This window comes from Nipponia nippon, unplaced genomic scaffold (genome assembly GCF_047370975.1).
Source record: "Nipponia nippon isolate SJK-2023a ecotype South Korea unplaced genomic scaffold, ASM4737097v1 scaffold_9, whole genome shotgun sequence".
Lineage (NCBI taxonomy): Eukaryota > Metazoa > Chordata > Aves > Pelecaniformes > Threskiornithidae > Nipponia > Nipponia nippon.
This window is the reverse complement of record NW_028262413.1, coordinates 34,517,482-34,535,296: the sequence shown is the minus strand read 5'-3', so window position 1 is coordinate 34,535,296 and position 17,815 is coordinate 34,517,482. Positions and strand designations below refer to the sequence as shown.

At 40.0% G+C, this 17,815-nt stretch overlaps 1 protein-coding gene across 3 annotated transcripts in view; it reads right to left on the bottom strand.

The window, feature by feature from the left end:
- Positions 1-17,162, bottom strand: part of RAB27A (RAB27A, member RAS oncogene family) — a 34,677-nt gene extending 17,515 nt beyond the window's left edge. For 2 of the 3 annotated variants that reach the window (XM_087743744.1, XM_087743743.1), the window contains exons 1-2: positions 16,911-17,162; positions 4,928-5,045 (exon numbers count right to left, since the gene is read on the bottom strand). The gene's annotated coding sequence lies outside the window, so the exon portion shown is untranslated. The remainder of the gene's footprint in view (positions 1-4,927; positions 5,046-16,910) is intronic. The other variant, XM_087743742.1, reaches the window with a different exon arrangement.
- Positions 17,163-17,815: the final 653 nt, after the last annotated feature.

The following is a 17,815-nucleotide window of genomic DNA, read 5'->3' as shown; positions in this document are numbered from 1 at the left end:
TTCTATAATATTGTGATCTGCCCTTACTTTTGGTGCAAGTTACTCGATTTAGTTCAACAATAAATACCAAGAGGTCACAGTATATAGCATTTCCTACATTTTGTTCTGGCTATTTATTCCTCAGGAAGTTAAAAGTTTTCTCATTATTTAGATGACATTGGAGTATCCAAAGATTTTTAAGTCTATCAGAAGTTAGTCTGTCTACACTTGCCAAATGAAAACGGCCAACCACAAGGCATCGTGGCCTTTTGGAGCAGGATTGATGTACCAGATCACACTTCCAGTGAAAACATCCTGTTCCTCAGAGAACTTACTGGTTATCAAAGTTATTGACTGAATAACTAATCAATATCCATTTCCAATGAGCTGGAAAATCTCTACTATCTATGAATATGGGGCATGGCATTAGGAATAAGAAGAAGTTATTTGTGGAAATATTTAAATCAGAAGGGTTTCTTAAATGGATCTAGCAAAAAGGGCAAAATAAATTTATAGTTATCTGTGGGAAAACAGGCAAAAATATCAGTTGAGAAAAACCCTGTCTACTAACTAGAAAAGATTATTCCTTCTGCTCCCTAATCTCAAACCCAATGTGATTGGACTTGAAATACAAGGGACAGTTAGAGATGCTAAGCAGGGAAGTGGTGCACATGGCCAGAGATGGACGTATCTAGATTGATAAAACTGAGGCTCACAGCTAGCATTCACCTCTCCCAAACTTTTAAAAATCATAAAATCTTGACAGAAGCATCCTTGCAGGTGCCAAGCTCACGGGGCCTACTCCAGATCATGCTGGCAACCACTGCAAAGTCAGAGCACTGCAGGCTGGCAGCATGACACTTCAAAGAAATGGAGAGATGGGTCAGTCGTGAATAATCTGCTCTTAAGAGGTCTCAAAAAGAGACTGAGTCTTTGATTTCAGAGTCTGTAATAGCTACAGTCTGAGCAAGATATTTTCTGCCAGTACTGGGCAGGATTTTTTAGTAAACATGTCTGGAAGTAGTAAGCATATGTGATGCTTTCATGTTTCATAAATGCTATGAAAAGGTTAGAAATAACTTGCTGAGAATACTCTGGGCATAATTTAACTTGTCCATTACATAATAAAACACCAATTCTGCCTGAAATAGAGCCAAGCAGTATTCAATAGGCCATGACCTGTTCTCTTCAGGAAGTTACGAACGTGCAACAGCAAAGCAGAAATCTTGACAGCAAGAGTCATTTTGGAGCATGCTTGTGGCTTAAATGTACCACTCCAACTCTTCTAACAAAGCAAAGCTAAAACTACAGGTTCTTTTTGTTTTCGCAAGAATTGAAAAAATAAGCCCATGCTTTCAACAAGTCACTGAATCTTCCACTTCGACAGCTCCAGAACTGCAGCACGTATTAACACTGTCCAAGCTTTCTATTGAGGCTCTGTAGTCTGCCAAAATATTCAGACAGTGCTTTGGCAAAATTTGGTTCAATTCGTATCCTAGCACGGCTTCTTTTCTAGAGCCTCAGGGAAGGGATAATTCAAAAGAAGCACCGATTAAGCGGGCTGAACTGCACAACACAAAGCTCCCATTCAAAAAGCCTGCTGTTTTTCAACCTGAGTTTCCAACTCTATTTATCTTGCTACTCTGATCAAAATTCCATATTACAGCATGAATGATAGTTAAATCTTGATATACAGCAAAGGCTACTCAGATAAACAGCACAGTAAACTATCATTTCTTACACTAATTCTTGTCACAAAGGTATGCATGAGCCCTGCATGGAAAGCAAAAAGAATCGCAAGTCTAATGCCACAGTTTGCCCATACTATTAATTCTAGCTATTCCTGAGATTGAGGGAGGGCCCCCAGGTGGCTGTAGCGTAACACCCCTGGCTGAAACCTGGCAGCTGTTGCCAGCTTTTCATGCTGTAGATGCCTTCCTGCAGAATTCTTTCTTAACATTTCATGCACATATACAGTGTCCTCAAGTTTCACTTCAACTGACCTACAGTAACAGGCAATTTCCTACCTCTCCTCCCAGAAGTCTTCAATTAAAATTATTATTCAGAATGTTTCTGCTATAGCTAAGAAATGGCTTAGCAGCAGCAAACAACCACCTTTATAACCCAAGTTCCAGAAAAAATACACTAAGTTATTCTAAGAAAATAAATTGCCAGTCAGACTGCTGTAATTGATCCAAGCAGTATAAGTTCCGTGTAGAAAACTGCATCAAGAAAACACATATGTAGTTTTCATACCACAGTGGATTCAGACTTCTTTCTTGACTCAACACTAAGTATAAAACTTTGCATGCTTATGAGGAATCCGAAAATCTCACGCAAGCTGACAAACCATATAACGATCTGCAATATTTTATGTTCTACATTATGACTGAGAAAGGCATCAAACCTCTGAAATGAAAAACAGGATATAAAGGGTAAGTAGATATGAAAGAATCTATTCAGCTACGCACTTCTGTGCACAAGTCACAAAAAATGGGGAGTATGCAATGGTACTGTCCAACAAGAGTTTCTGTTTGAAAAAACTCATTAAAGTAGGAGCTGCTGTTCCATCTTCTATTAAAAGACTGACTTTGGCTTGAAGTGTTTGATTTGATTTTAAACCAGTGCATACGATTTCCTATAGAAGGAAATAAAAATCCAGCAGTGAGATTCCAGTACAAACAAATTTAGTATGTGAAGAAAGAAAACCTCAGTTAGCGCTAATCAGTACAGCTGCGGTGCCTATTGTGGGCTATGCTAACATACATCAACCCACATACTCCCAGAGAATTCTCACCTCACCAAGTTCTGCTTTTGTTGATACCAAGAGTTGCACCATAATGAATCAAATAATGCGTTCTTTTCATAATGCATTCTTTTGTAAAGAAACTTTATCCCTATGACACAGTGTTGAAACAAAATTCAGAAGCAGAAACTATATTATTTCCAAGATATGAAGCCATATTATTTCCTAGTTATGAAGCCAAACATTTTAGACCAAAGAAAAGTTATTCTCAACTTTTTCTCCTTAAAAAGTTATTTCTATTGCCCTTTACTAGAGCTTATTTCCCTCATTCCACAAGGATATGTTCCATCTCTTTTTCCATCATCGGTCTTCTTTTTTTCAATTTATTTTTTAAAAGGCAAAAAAAAATATACAATTTCTCTTTGATGCCATTCTTAGTGACATGTTTAAAGAATTCCAGCTGAATTAGATTCCCAGTTTGTCTTTAGCAGGCTTAATTACTAAGGGTGTTTTGTTTAAGATAGTGCTGTAAACGAAAGACATGGTGGAAAAGAGCAAATATACCAAAACCCATTGGGAGTATGGTGAGGGAAAGGGGGATAGCACCACATCCTAGAATATTGTTTTGATCTATACAACAGAATCCTAACATTATCAAAATTTAATCCTCAAATAACTTAGGCTATTAGAAATCACTACCCTAAAATGTGCTAGAAATTGTTTCTGTACCACACATTCAAAATGCACATGTAATGCAGTAACTGAAAAGCATTATGTAACAGTAATTTACAATGAAGCAACTATGACAACCGATCCATCCAGCACAGCACAGAAAAAACCCACTAAGTTAAGCATCAATGTTCACAAAAATCCTTTCTCCCAGTTATTTTATATAAGCTTTTTCATACACTGAGGATGTCTATAAGGAAACAGCAAGAAAACTTATTTATTTATTTAACTACATTTATGAATTTGTCACTTCTTTCTCATAAACAGAAATCAAGGGGTGATGATCAGGACTAGAAAAATCATTTCAAGATACTCTATGGTAGACATCAATTAAAACCCTGGGAAAGCCTTGTGACCTTCCCACAGAAGTGGAGGGGAATACTGTTTTCTGTTCTCTGAACAACCCCTTGGTTACTTACAGTCTACAAAAACTGGAGTTTTGGTCCATGATTAGAAAAACACTAGCAAACACATGGGCTAGAAAGGATGCCTGATTACAAATTCATGCTTGCAGTGGCAAGGAATGACCTAGTCAGATAGGCACATACATTTTGAGTTTCTTCCAGAGAAGATACAAAATACAGTAATAACATACCACCCCCATATTGTCTTTACCGTAAAATTAATTTTAAGATTGAAACCAATACTATATGATTGAACAAGGAATGTGAACTAGATGAGCTCTCATGGTTCCTTGCAGTCCAACTTCTTTTGCTAATTTTGCTAATAGACTGTCCAACACACCATTTTTATTCCTTTTATCATCAATACATTTAGTACACATGAGAACAACCACATTGGTGCACAGCCCAGTCAAAAAAACCACCATTCTAAAGGACTGTTTTATTAAGTATAATTTATATGTTAATGAGAACACAGGAATAATGGGGGAAAAAGTTCAAGCAGTACAACATTTAAAAATACTGAGTTGCTTTGTTTTGTATTATGAAACATTATTTGCGCAGTACACTTTACTATCAAAGGTCTAATTCCACCTTCTAACTGTAGAACAAGTTTGACTTAACACAGAAGGAAATGTAGGCTGATGACTTGGGACCAGAAAGGGCATCTTATGGTTACTGAATCCAGACACTGGTCACTGCAGTTGTTTCTTTTAATCTTATTGATAAACTTACCCAGGTTTGTCTTTAAATCTGACTGATTTCTTTGAGAAAAGCAACGACCGAAAATGTACCAAAGAGCTGCAGTTTTCTCATTTAAGCCCAAAGCCTGTGTTTTACATAAGCCAGTATACTTCCTAGTTTTAAGTTTACTTTTCCCTCTAGAACATGAGGATGCAGCAATGCTGAACCTTCTCAAAATCAAAATATTTCAGGCAGTTTGTCAAAAGTACAGCAACATTGTTTCAAATCTCTGAACAGAGGAACAGTTGGCATACAACAACTGTCAGCTCAAGGAAAGCAATGTAATAAATCTGTGAAAATAAATAAAAAAGAGAAAGTGTTTACATACCTATGCTTAACAGCTGCAAATGGATCTGTAGTTTTCCAAGGGTACTTCAGTGACGAGTTTCCTGACACAGTTCAGATCTCTTGAATACCATAGTCATCCAAAAAGAGCCGTTTCTCATCTACCCGTATTATCAGCAGAGAAAACAAAAACAAAAACAAAATAGTGTAGTTCAGAATAATAGCTCTAAAATTCACACTGAGATGCAAAGCTGCCAGCCCCACACAACCACCCTACCCACCTAATTACATTCAGCTGCTTGTCATGTGGTCTTGCTGACTGATCAAGTGATCTCTTTTCCTCCTTTTCAAACTAAGCAACTTAGTTAACTGGATCTCCCTAAACCAGGTAACAAACATTGAGCTTTTGCTTAAACTACTGACCCTCTCCCTTCTGGTCATAGGGAGAGGAAGTTACAGTATGTTTCATTACAAAAACATAGAATAAAATACAGCAAACACAGTAGTCTACTATAATGAAACATAGTGAGAACCAACTACTCACAAAACAATGGAGAATTTCAATTTTGAGCCTGATTTTATGCCTTTACAGATGGCAGAAAAAAGTTACCGACAACAAAATTGACAAAGTCACCTGAGTGAGACCACATAAGAAGGAGTTGGAAGGATTCAGGTGGGCAGCGGCAGCAGTACCCATGGCTTTGTGGGCATCCACGTCCAGCCCCTTCTGCTGAACCACTTCTTATAGCAACAAGCTCCAACAAAAGACCAGAGTTAAGATGCTGCCAGAAACTTCATGAACCACTGCAGCTAAATCTGCAAGCCCTTCCCTCAATCCTAAGACACATATGCAGTCATTTTACACATTTAAATACTTTCAAGGAAATAAAGTTACTGATTTAACATGTAAACCAACTCTTCCTCAACAACGAGTCCATTCATCAAGGCCTGTTAACACAGACGCCCAACAAGCAAGATTCACGTGTCTGGCCACGTTATGGCACTGGTGTCTGCACCAAGGCACTTGCTGGACAGACGTCCCTGTGCTGGGTCCAAGGGATAAGAGAGGAACTCTACAGCCGCTTGCGGTCACCACGAGGCCTCGTCCCCTCTCGCAAATGCTCTTGACATTACAGATGCTAACAGTAGAGGACTGAAAGGTGTGGACAAAGGAAGTTTTGCACTAACCATGTAAGATTTAGCAGATGTGAGCTTTTACAGAAGTCAGGTTGCCTTGCACAACCCTTTCTTGTCTCAGTTTCTTTCCTCACAGTGTTTCAAGAGCAGAGAAGTAAGAAAGCAAATTAAGAAGGTTTCTAAGACTACTCTCCAGGCTTATAATTTAAGAAGTGCTACAGGCAGCCTGCTACAACATTTAATGTATCCTTAATGCATTCATCTACCAGTAACGAAAACAACTCCACAAGCTCTGTAATTCACTTGTCTGAACTCTCTCACCTCCTTTCCTGCAAATCATTCTATCATGGTTTAGTGGTGGACTTGGCAGTGCTAGGTTAAGAGTTGGACTTGATGATCTTAAAGGTCTTTTCCAACCTAAACAATTCTATGATTCTAATCTTTATTGCCCCTTCCCCAGTGAACATCTAAGTTCTGTTATACAGAGCTGGCATCCAGCTATTTGTGGTGGAACACTTTTTCATGCCCTGCATTAGCATTTTTCCAGATTTAGCAAAAATCTATTTCTTTGACATTTTGTTACAGGTTATAATTTTTAAAAACTCTAACCATTCTTGGCTCATTCCAATCTTCTATAAATTCCACCACACTTTCAGAAGAATACAGAAGTCCCTTTTTTGCTCCCACATGCAATAAAAAAGTTTGTGTTCAGTTTTCAGCAACGTGAACATTTTTAATCTTTAACTGCATCCCTGATCAATACCAGCACATTTGCTTAGTGTGAAGAAATACTCAGACCACAAGCACCCAAGAATTTCTGGTAACTGCTCCAGAGCGCAGAAGGAGGAACAGGATAAGAAGTGTTGACAGACAAACCAACAACTCTTTTGCCGCGTTGCAAACAGCCCTGGGGGTGGCTACACAGCCTGAACACAAACTGCCTGTCTGGAAGTCTCAACCAGCAATGTAAACAAAGTTCAAGCTCTTCCACACAGTAAGATTTTTGCCATCTTTGAGGGGAAAGCAATTCATAAATAATTTACAGAGTTCAGCTTTTGATTTCAGGTCAAAACAAGGCTGCTTAACTTTCCTCTTACCAACCCGGTGTGAGGAATAGCAACCAATTTCCACTTCCCACTTCCAGGAAAGGGTTTATCCAAAACAGTAAGACTTTGCTAGGAAGGTACAGCTGAAATAAAGCTTATTTTCTGAGGGTGAAGTTTCGTTGATTTCAAACTGCAGAGTTAGTACCAAAACAGAGGTCCCCAGTTTACATACTGGGAGGACATCAATGTTTGGTTATTTAAAGTATCTGTTTTTAAATAAACACATTTGCAGCCTCTCAGCAAAGGCTGCACAAACAGCTGAGCCAGCCCTACTGTGGTGGCAGGCAGCGCACGGAAACGGTACAGCAGCAGCTGGAACAGGAACCCCTGCAGCCAGCCCATGGTAAGCCTTCCTCTCGCTGCTACCTGAATCTTAGGGGGTTGTAAGAGCTTGGACATTTTGTAAGTTGATGTAGCGGATCAAAATTACACCAGTAAAGTCCTGAAACTGTGAAATGCAGTTTGAAGCTCCAGCTCTACAAAGGAATGGCCACCTATTTAGTTATTAAATCTTCCCACCGTTTTTATGAACAAATTTTATGAACAGGTTGTATGAACAAGATGACCTGAATGCAAGGAATTTATGGCCTTCTTGTAAAAATAATCTAAGCTATACAGGCCTAGGAATTTAGGAGGAAATCTGAGGAGAGTCAAACACAGTGGACAGTGTGGAGCACTCTTCATCACAAGCATCGGAATATTTGCCTTCATACATTCCACGCTCTTGAGACAAGCCGCAAGTGTCCGAACTGTCCTGCAGCAGGTGTTTCCTCTAGAAGAAAATGCTGGATTGTTACCTGTCTGACTATGGTTCATGCAGGAATTAAGACATCTGCCACTGGAGACAGAAATAGGGGAAGAAGAGGATCTAGCAACAGTCCATTTCAGATTATGCTCCAGAACAGCCCATCTCTGTTTTCAAAGCCAAAAGCTCTGAAGTTGCCTAACATCAGTGTCAACCGCCTCCACTCTCCCCACTCCCCAATTACCCAATTCTGTTGGGGGTCTCCTCTTCAGCACTCTGACCAGTTAATGGCTTTTTCCGACACTCACCAAAACTCACCATGCCCTTACCAACAGCCATAGCTTTTACACGTGCATTCAACACATGACCTGCAAGACTATGGAATGAAAACCAACCAGCTGGCAGCCAAGGGTAATGTTATTTTTAGTGTCCACAAATCTTATCTGTGCCACAAAACCTCTACTGGCAATCAAAGAGGAAACTTAAAAAATGCAAGAGGAGGAAAAGCAGCCACTGGGACACAGTGCTTATGAACTGATTCGTGTATATGCTGGCAAACGTCAAGAAGACCCAGAGCACATGCTACACAGCAATCATTTCACAGTGAGAGAAATACCTTACAAAATACAAGAAGAGGAGGTGAGAAAAAAGTAAATAGGCAAAATATGAACATATTAATTGGTACAGACACATTCCTACAACTGTAAAACAGAATTAAAGTTGTTTCCTTGGAAGAAAGTCAGCTTCCCACAAAAAGACACTCTGGAAAAAACCAGAGGGGCCGATGGAATGTGTTGCAAAGGAAAACTGACCAGCTGCCATGCAAATGAGCTTGCTACTTACTGCCGCAGCAGTCCATAAATGCAGTAACACGCCAATACCTCAAGACAGAACTAAAAAGACCTGAAAGGAAGAGACAAAATCCTTTACATTGATTTTTTTTCTGCTTTCCTCTCACCAATATCCCTCCAAGAAAAAAAGAAAGAAAAGACAACCCACACTCAGAAGATCAGCTTTCACACCAGAAATGTAACAGCTGAACTTTGCCAGCATTAAATCATGAAATACCCCTTCAGTGTTTAAAATGAAAGTAGGTCAGGCAGGCCTTCCTTCTACCCAAAAGGCACATCTGCTAAATATTTAGTAATACTATAGATAAAAGTAAAACTTTCATGTTTTGTCCTTTCAACTATAAGCCAACCTAGGCAGTTTCTAGTAATGGTGACAGAGCTTTCTTTTAGCATTGCAAGAGATGAAGTATTGGTATGTTTAAGGTCACTAGCATTTTACATAGAAAAGAGCTTCTAAAAATAGTCTCCTCCAGGAGAGGCTCTGCGTGACTAACTTCAAAGAGTTACCAGGGTCTCTTCAAGAACAAAAAAAGTTAACGCTAAAATAATGGACAAATTAAAAGCATCAATTTTGTTTTCATGGAGTATCATACTGCCTAAAGACAGGAATCCTTCCCAGCAACTAGGCACTCAACATCAGCACTTTGGAAAACTCTAGACCAAACTCTGTCATCTTTTTCACAGGAAAAACATCAAAAGATTGCTTCCCAATATCAAATTTGCTTATATTTGAAGAACCTGTTAGTATCTCAGAAAAGACTAGTAAAACTATCTCAAACAAGCAGCTCTAATTGAATTGTCAATTCTGTTGAACTACTAGTTTACTGCCTCTATATCACTTTCTATTAATGTCAGCGTAGGCAGTTTCTCCTGAGGCAAAGCCAAGAGTGTAGGTGCTTGCTCCAGACCTGAATGAAAATGGAAAGAAAAAAGACTTTAATTCCTGAATCAGGTTCGTTCCCTCTTATTACAGTTCTGAAATATTAGAAAGAAAATAATATAAAAAAGTGTCCATGTACAAGGTGTTAAGACACCAAAAAAGGTGAATAAAAACTTCTGTATTTAAAATGTCAATAAAATGTATTAGTGTAAGAACAAACATGATTATTCATTTTGACTGAAATGCACAAATTTGATCATTTTGCATGTAGGGAACGATATTTTGGCAACATTCAAATCACATCATCTGTACTCAAAAGAGGAATATTTAACCTAAAGGTGGATGAATTACTCGATGTGCTACAGCTCTTCTGCGAGACTTCTGTTGGTTCCACATTTTGTAAAACTTACAAAGTTGGTGCCTGATTGCATGAAGAGAGCACCTAGAACAGTAATGCATGCAGACAGAAGTGTCCCTGCATTTTGGTAAGAAGCTGTAAAAGCAGGCTAATAATCTGATGTCTCTGTCTTCAGTCTGAAGAGTTACAAATCTCATTTTAGATCAATGATCTTTATCTATGTATTAAAAGGGTTGATGACTAAGTGTATTTTTTAAATTAAAAAATGTAGTAGCTTTACAGGAAGCTGTTGTTCCAACGTAAAGGAACATGTGCACTACAGCTTCCTTAGAAAGGACTTTCAATGTTTTACAATTCTATAATATTAATACAGTTTTGAAAGTTGCTTTGGTATTTTTATTCATGCTTAAGCTTAATCGATATGCATTTGTTCTTTGCACTACCTGATCCAATACATCATTGCCAAATAAAAGACACTGCTTATTAAAACTGATTGCAGCAGAGTTCCCGTTTGGAGACAGCTGGGCTTTCCTTCCAGCACAAGAAGATCCTGTTCACATCTTCTGTAAATCTTCTTAATAGGACAAGTGGTCCTTCATTCTCCCCATAAGCTAACAACAGTGTCTCTTCCACTTTAAATTTGCTCTCAGGAGGAAACATTGAAAGGATAGTTATTTGCACTGTTTGAGAGATATAGATGCATGCCTCTTCTGAGCTACAGAAAAGTATTCCTTTTGTCCTATATTATTGTTTGATCTTCCATGCAATGAAGCATATGAAACCTAACTAAACACCTGTGATGCCTATTTTTCTCCTCTACCATTTCTTAAACCATGAACATCATTAATATTAGAGCTCCTTCATTTCCACATTTATTCAGTGACTCCCTAAGTAGGACTAACCTGACTGGTTGATCTTCTTTCCTTCAGAGTGTGCAAGAGGAATGGGTGGGCTTGTAAAGGTGGTGGTTCTGGAGTGCATTAGCAAAGTAGGTCTTTCAGTTCCACTGGCCCTATTCCACTCCCTGTGCAACTCCCAATTAAGAAAAATGTTACTGCTCCCATTCCTTGTGATCCCTCAGGACGCTAGGCTGAAGAAAAATTCCCTAAAGCTCAACACACCACAGTGGAGACTGCGAATGCATTAAGGACTTCTTGGAGCAAAGCTCCAAATTTGCAATGCAAAAAACAAAGCTGAAATGAGGACATGCCTTTAGCCTGGTTTCCTAAAGAAACAAAGCTTATTAGAGAGAGGGGCAGACACATTGAATTTCTCTCATTTCTGCCTTCTCCCCCAACATTTGAATCTGTTGATCTGTTTTAACACTGCTTCACAGAGGGGAAGAAGCCACAAAGATATTAAGTTCCTATACAATTTGTGAAAAATTGGCAGCTGGATTAAGAAAAGAGTCAGATGCACACCTCCACTGAAAGCTAGCAGTTACACTTTTTCAGTTCTGAAAGGGGCACGCACTAGCTGGCCAAGTTGCAATGCATTGCTCCAGACTAGCTGCAGCACATACTGCCACAATCATTCAATTTTATGTTTACTTTCAATTTGGATTTAAAGACATTTTCCATTTAAAAGCAAATTAAATTTAAGCACATCTATTATTAAAAAGAATAGTTAATAGAATAAAAACTAGTTGAGTGTCACTGTATTAACAGTTCAAATTCGCGGGTTTTGTGTTTTGTTTTTAAAGCCAATAGAAAGCATGATTCTACTTTTGCAGCACACTCTTCTAATGGGTCTTCCAAAGCCTGCTTCTACTGGCACCCAGCAGGATCTCAGGCCCTGTCCTGTGCCGTGGGTGCTATACCCAAACTGACAATTCTAGAAAACTATCAAATAAAGATTTATAGTCACCTCTTCTACTTCATAGCTAAAGAACATTTTAAAAACTACTACTTTAACAACTCCAACTTAGGGCTACATTTATCCAATGTATCCAACATTTTATGAGAGTTTTGCTCTCAAATTCAGAAGAAATACAATGAAATTCAGACAGTACTGTCTTCAAACTTGGATGACACCATCTCTGTACAGAGACATCTATCCTTACACTATTCTGATGCAAGAAAGACTATGGAAAAATTAAGTACAGCCAGACAGTTCATGCCCCAGCAGAAAAGACCTGCCAAGTTCAATCATTGTCAGAGGAAAAAGACAGCACACCATGTGCTGTTACATGCACAGGATCTTAAAGCGACGGATGAGAAACACTCTGTTGCAAATGGATGATACCAGCAGGGCTAGAACCTAACCTGATACCTGTATTTTGGGTCACATTCAGTCATGCATGAAGTTTGGCTTGGAACCAAACAAGTGGGGGGAGGGGAATTATGATTAATATTTGCCATTTAAACAAAACAAAACAAAACACTACTACCCTACTTTTTGCTATAATGCACATTCTGAATGTTAGCTAGGCTTCAAAGTAGATTTGGAAAGCACCACCCATTGGCAGGAACTGTAACAGCAATTCATCTCTCATGCAAGCCTTGCATAAAACAGTTTCACAGCACAAGCAACTCCCACAACAGCTCGCTTTGAGTGATACCCTTAAGTTTTCAAAATGCACCACACTCTGCGTTAGTCATGCAATTATCAGCAGGGATTTGCAGAAGGAATATAATTTCCCTCAGCAACTACTAATATGAAACATTATACTTGCAAGACTGTCAGACACACACAAGAAAACTTGCATTTTTTATCATAAAAATGAATAAACTTTTCTTCCTACCCAACATACATGCTGTATTAGTCCTTATCACTGACAGCAGCCTTCAGTCCAAATGTTCCCATTCCCCAAGGATGTTATTAGAAAGAATTTTTTTCTTCCTTTTCAGTTCATAGAGCAACCTTTTTCCTTATAGCTCTTGGACTGAGCAGCTGAGAGAACCAAATGAAATATCCAACAGTTAGGAAAATAATGAGATAGGCCCTCAGAGTAAAACCTGGTTGACTTTGGAAAGCACATGGCATTCACTTTCACAGTTGTATAGCAGCTACTATGACAGCACTGCCATTTTGAAGTGTTTAATTAGAAATAAGAGGATGCCTTTAAAACAGTAGTACTTCTGCAAGAGAACATTCGTCACCTTCTAATGACATACGCTGCCCCATGGGTTCATATGCTTAACAGAAGCACTATAAATATGGTGTATCAATTGTTTTCAATTTTGTTTTGTATCCTGCTGTTTCTAATTCAAACCTGAAAGGGGCTTACATACCTGAAAGCTCACCTACCCTTTCCAACAACATAAGTTGGTCTAATAAAAGGCATTACTTCTACCCATGGTGCTCACCTTACCTGAAAGGAAAAAAACTGAATCTTGAATAATACTTAACTATTTTGCTATTTATTCCTTTATCCTTTTATCACCTTTTCAATTGATAGCTGAACACACAAGCAGTAAGATGGCCAGATGCAAAACTGCAATCACAAACTCCAAAGTTAATCTGGAATCAGGTACTTGATTTGCATAGCAGTTGCCCTTACACCCATTCAGTGTTTTATTTGCATATAAAATATTTCAGCTAAGTATACTCTTTACAGTACTTTCATTCACATAACTCTTTTACACAAAGAATCACTGCAGAATTGTAGACTGATTTTCAAAATACCATCTGCAAGTCCCCACAAATTTAACTTTTAATTTAAAAACATTGCTCATATATCTAACAGCCCATTTTTTTCCACTGCAAACCACAAATTTCTAGAAAAGCTGTACTCCTCCTCCTAAGATTGTATCATCTTCATTGCTGTTTCCTGCCCCTTTCCTACCTTACTACCAGTCTTCACATTGTCTTCCAGAAGTGCCTTTATCTAATATGGTTTAGTCTTACCCGTTTCTCACCAGTAAAAGTACCAGACATAGAGAAAGGGAACAGCTAGGGGAAATGGGTTTGCAAACTCAGGAAAATAGCACTGCATTGGTTTACACTTGGATATTATCTTCATAGCCGTAGAAGCAAGAATATTTGCCTTTTTTTTTTCCCTGCAGTAGTTTAAAATACTGAAGAACTTGTCAGGTCAGCTCCAAAGTGCTGGCCAGTACGTGAAAAGGATTCCAGCACCTGGTACTATGCAAATATATATATCAGAGTATTTTCAACCCCTTGAAGCCACTGCAACATCACAGGAAAAAATTATTCTGGTTATATGCCATATTTTAATATATATGCCATAACTTAAAATCTTCAAAGCTTATTAGATTGGAAAATAAATCACAGATGTTGAGACTACTTATTACAATAATCAAAAGTAAATTCTGTTGTATTATGTATGGAAACAAAACAATATAAGGATGTTCCAGGAAAGAAATTAGGGGCTAGGACTTCCCATTCAACTATGGTTTTACCTCCACTGGATATAAAAGGGTATGATCTCAGCTGATTTAACGTTCAAGTTAGTCCTGCCTCCTGACAGGGATGCAGTTTTCAGACTAAGACGACCAAAAAAGAAATGAGGAGAAGAAATCTCATAACCAGATGCTATTCCCAGAGGAAGACTGGTTGGGAATGTATTTGTATAAATAGGAAATAAAAATTATTTCTTCTACAAAAAGCTGCCTTTCTTAAACCATGCTATACTTAAACAACTTTTCAGCCATGTTTGAAGTCAGTTCTGTAAACATGATTGTATCTCCAGCATGAGTGGTATCTGCAAGACAAGAGGAGCAAAAGCAAGTCCTTGAGCACTTGACATACCCAGCCCAGCAAATGCTTAGCTATAAATATGTAAGTAACCTTTTGAAATTACTGAAGAATAAACTTAACTATCTACAGGATCAGATAACATGTGCAGTGGAGTACAGTAACACAGCTTTAATACGGAAGAGAGTATCTGATGATTAACTATGTAAATCATAAGTTTAATACATTTTAAATGCACCTTGTTATAATTATTTGCTGAGACATTAACAGGGGAAAGAGAGTTGTCATTCCTTATATTCCCTCTCTAGTGCAAATTTTGCCTGTTTCTAAATTAAATCCTTACTAGCCTTCTGTTGACCATGACAGACTGCTCTTCACAATGGCGTTGATCTGCAAATCCAGGATTATGCTGAAAACTGACAGACTAATCAATGGTCATTATGCCAGCACAGCAGATACCTGGCAGTAACAGAGCAACCAAGAATCCAAAGCAGACTCACAAGGATTACTGCTCATAAAACTCCTTTCTGTAAATGACAAAAGCTACTTAAAAATTCTTTTATCTCACCAATCTTCTCTTTGAAAGAAAAGGAAATGTGTAGTCAAGTGATAAAATAATGTGTTCCCATGTTTAATGATAGTGATGAAATCACACTTACAGTCTAGTTTTAGATATCTGGTTGCAGATGAGAAATTTTATTAACTGTAAAAATAAAACAGTGTAAGTTGCAGTACATTCCCCCCCACCCAGAACTCCTTTGTACAAGAGACTAAGTAGACGTAAAATTAGAACCCTGAACTAGAAACACAGGAACATGCTGTTCTTTTTCCCATCTTTTTAACCATGCTTTTGAGACATCCATTTAGCATCACAAATACTATTCCTACAATTATGTATGAACATTTGAAATGCATATGGTATTACATGCTTTTCCCTAGCCGGAAAATACTTGGAACAGTCACAAAAGTAGTATAAGTCTATGAAAAGAAACAAGAGATGAGAAGACAAGTCTATGTAAGAATAAATTTCCAAGAAAAGGCAGCCAGAAAAGATTTTGGAAATGGATTAGTGCTGCTAATGCATTTTATGTGTGGAAATCAATAAACATTTTGCAGAGTTTCGATAAAAGCTGTAAGTATAGAGAAACATCACCTTGCCAGTAACACCTAGCAGAACTCCTAACTCCAAACATGCATATGTGTTATCCTGATGAAAAATTCATAAGCACTAACCATTAGGGAAAGTGAGGAGTCATACGATCAGAAAGCTCAAAATACACCTGATGCATCTCTAAGGAGAGATAAAAATTAAAGTTGGGTGGTTTTGACAGTTCTAGGCATGTCCTTTATACTTTGCTAGCACCATAAAAAAAATACTACTTATGTATTAATATAACCTAGTTACTTACAGAGCTAGGAAAACCAAGACATTTGTCTGATGGATTTACCTTTCTTTAGATCCAAGATCATCAAAGTGTTAGTTTAGCCCAAGCATTGCAAATCAGGTTGAAGAGACCTCCTGAACCCTCTCAGCAAGCAGACTCTACCTGACAAACACGCAGTGTTCAGAAAGAACCCACTGCTCCCAGTATCTGTTGATACTCGGATACAAGATTTAAGTTCCAGGTAAACAGATAAAACATACTTATTTTGCTCCCACAACAATTTACCATTTTTAAAGGCTTTTTTTTTTTTTTTTAATCAGACATGCAATCCATGTCTCTTTTTTAGAACAGAAACGCATGTCTTGAGCCGTAGGAAACTTGCAGGTCCCGCAGCCGGTACGTGCGAAGGCCTGAGAGGGATTGTTTGTGCAGTCAGTCGTGTTCACGGCAGCAGTTGTAAAGCTGAGCACATGCACGGGCAGAGGAAGGGCCGAGGCTTCAGGCTTTCTCCTTTGATCTCAGGAATGAGGCCCCCTTGTTAAAAGCCCCAGGTGGGCAGGCGAGAGCAGCGGGCGAGAGGCCGCGGAGGCAGAGCGGAGGGGGACGGGTGCCGGCGCTGCCGCCGCGTTGGAGGCAGGTCCCCGCTGCCGGCAGGCTGGGACACCGGCTCGCTCCCCAGGCTCTGCAGCACCGGGAAATCACCTTTTTCCCCCAGTATTTCGAGCTCCCTGCCCAAACCACTCGTCCTGAGATTGTGTATTAGTTCCTTTTGCAGCGGAGACGTTTCTCTGAAGCCCCCCCCCCCCGTGCCTCCTGCAGCGGCCCCGTCGGAGGGTGACAGGGCGGGGAGAGCCCCGCGCTCCCCCGGCCCCGCCGCCCCTCAGCGCGGCTCCCCACCCTCCTACCTGCTCGCCTCCCCCGGCCTCCGGGGCTCCCGCAGCTCCGCGTCCCGCCGCACCTGCCCTTTTTTGGGCTGCAAGCGTGCGTTTTCCGTCAAGGCAACATCACTTCCCGTAAGGCCCGAGGTAGGGGCGGGAACGGGCCCTCCCGGCCGCAGGGCAGCCGCGGGCAGGGCTGGGCTGGGCTGGGCGGGCGGCAGGCACCGCACCGCCCCGCCGTGGCTCGGCTCGGCCCGGCCCGGCCCCACGGCCCGCCCGCCCGGGGCCAGCTGAGGGGGCCGGGGAGCAGGGCCCGAGGGCAGCACCGCCCCGGCGGGGGGGGGGGGGTGGTGCGGCACTGCCGCCCGCGACTCCCTCGGCTGGAAGTCGGTTTTAGTTCACCAGGCTGGCTCTCCAGGCGGCCTCCTCCTCGCTTTTCTGACAGATGGCACGCCGTTTAATAAAAACTCAGGAGAGGCAAAACAGGTTTTGAAGAGAAAACACGTGTTGCCAGGGAATGCCCACCACTGTGGGTTTAGTAGTTGTTTCTGTTGCCCGCTGGCTACCTTCCCTCACCAGAGAAAATAACTTTCTCTTTGCTCTTTCGACAGCTGCCCCATACACCCACTTTAAATCCAGCAGTCTGCAGAATTCATCGTGTCTTAATCTCAGTTGCATCAATAACCCTTTCTGTCTGCATCAGTTCAGACATCCTCCTTCTTGAGACTTTTTAAAATCAACTGCCATCTTTATGGACAAACTTCCAGCAATTATGCTTACAAAGCAAGTGCCTACCAGACTTCAGTTACGCCTTTTTAAAATAGCCTCTTCAGTACAGAATGGTCTGGTGAACAAAGGAAGCTGCTGGAGTCACCACAGCAGTTCCTCTGTGTTTGCACTCACCACAGACCGGTGGCATTTCCTCACGTCCA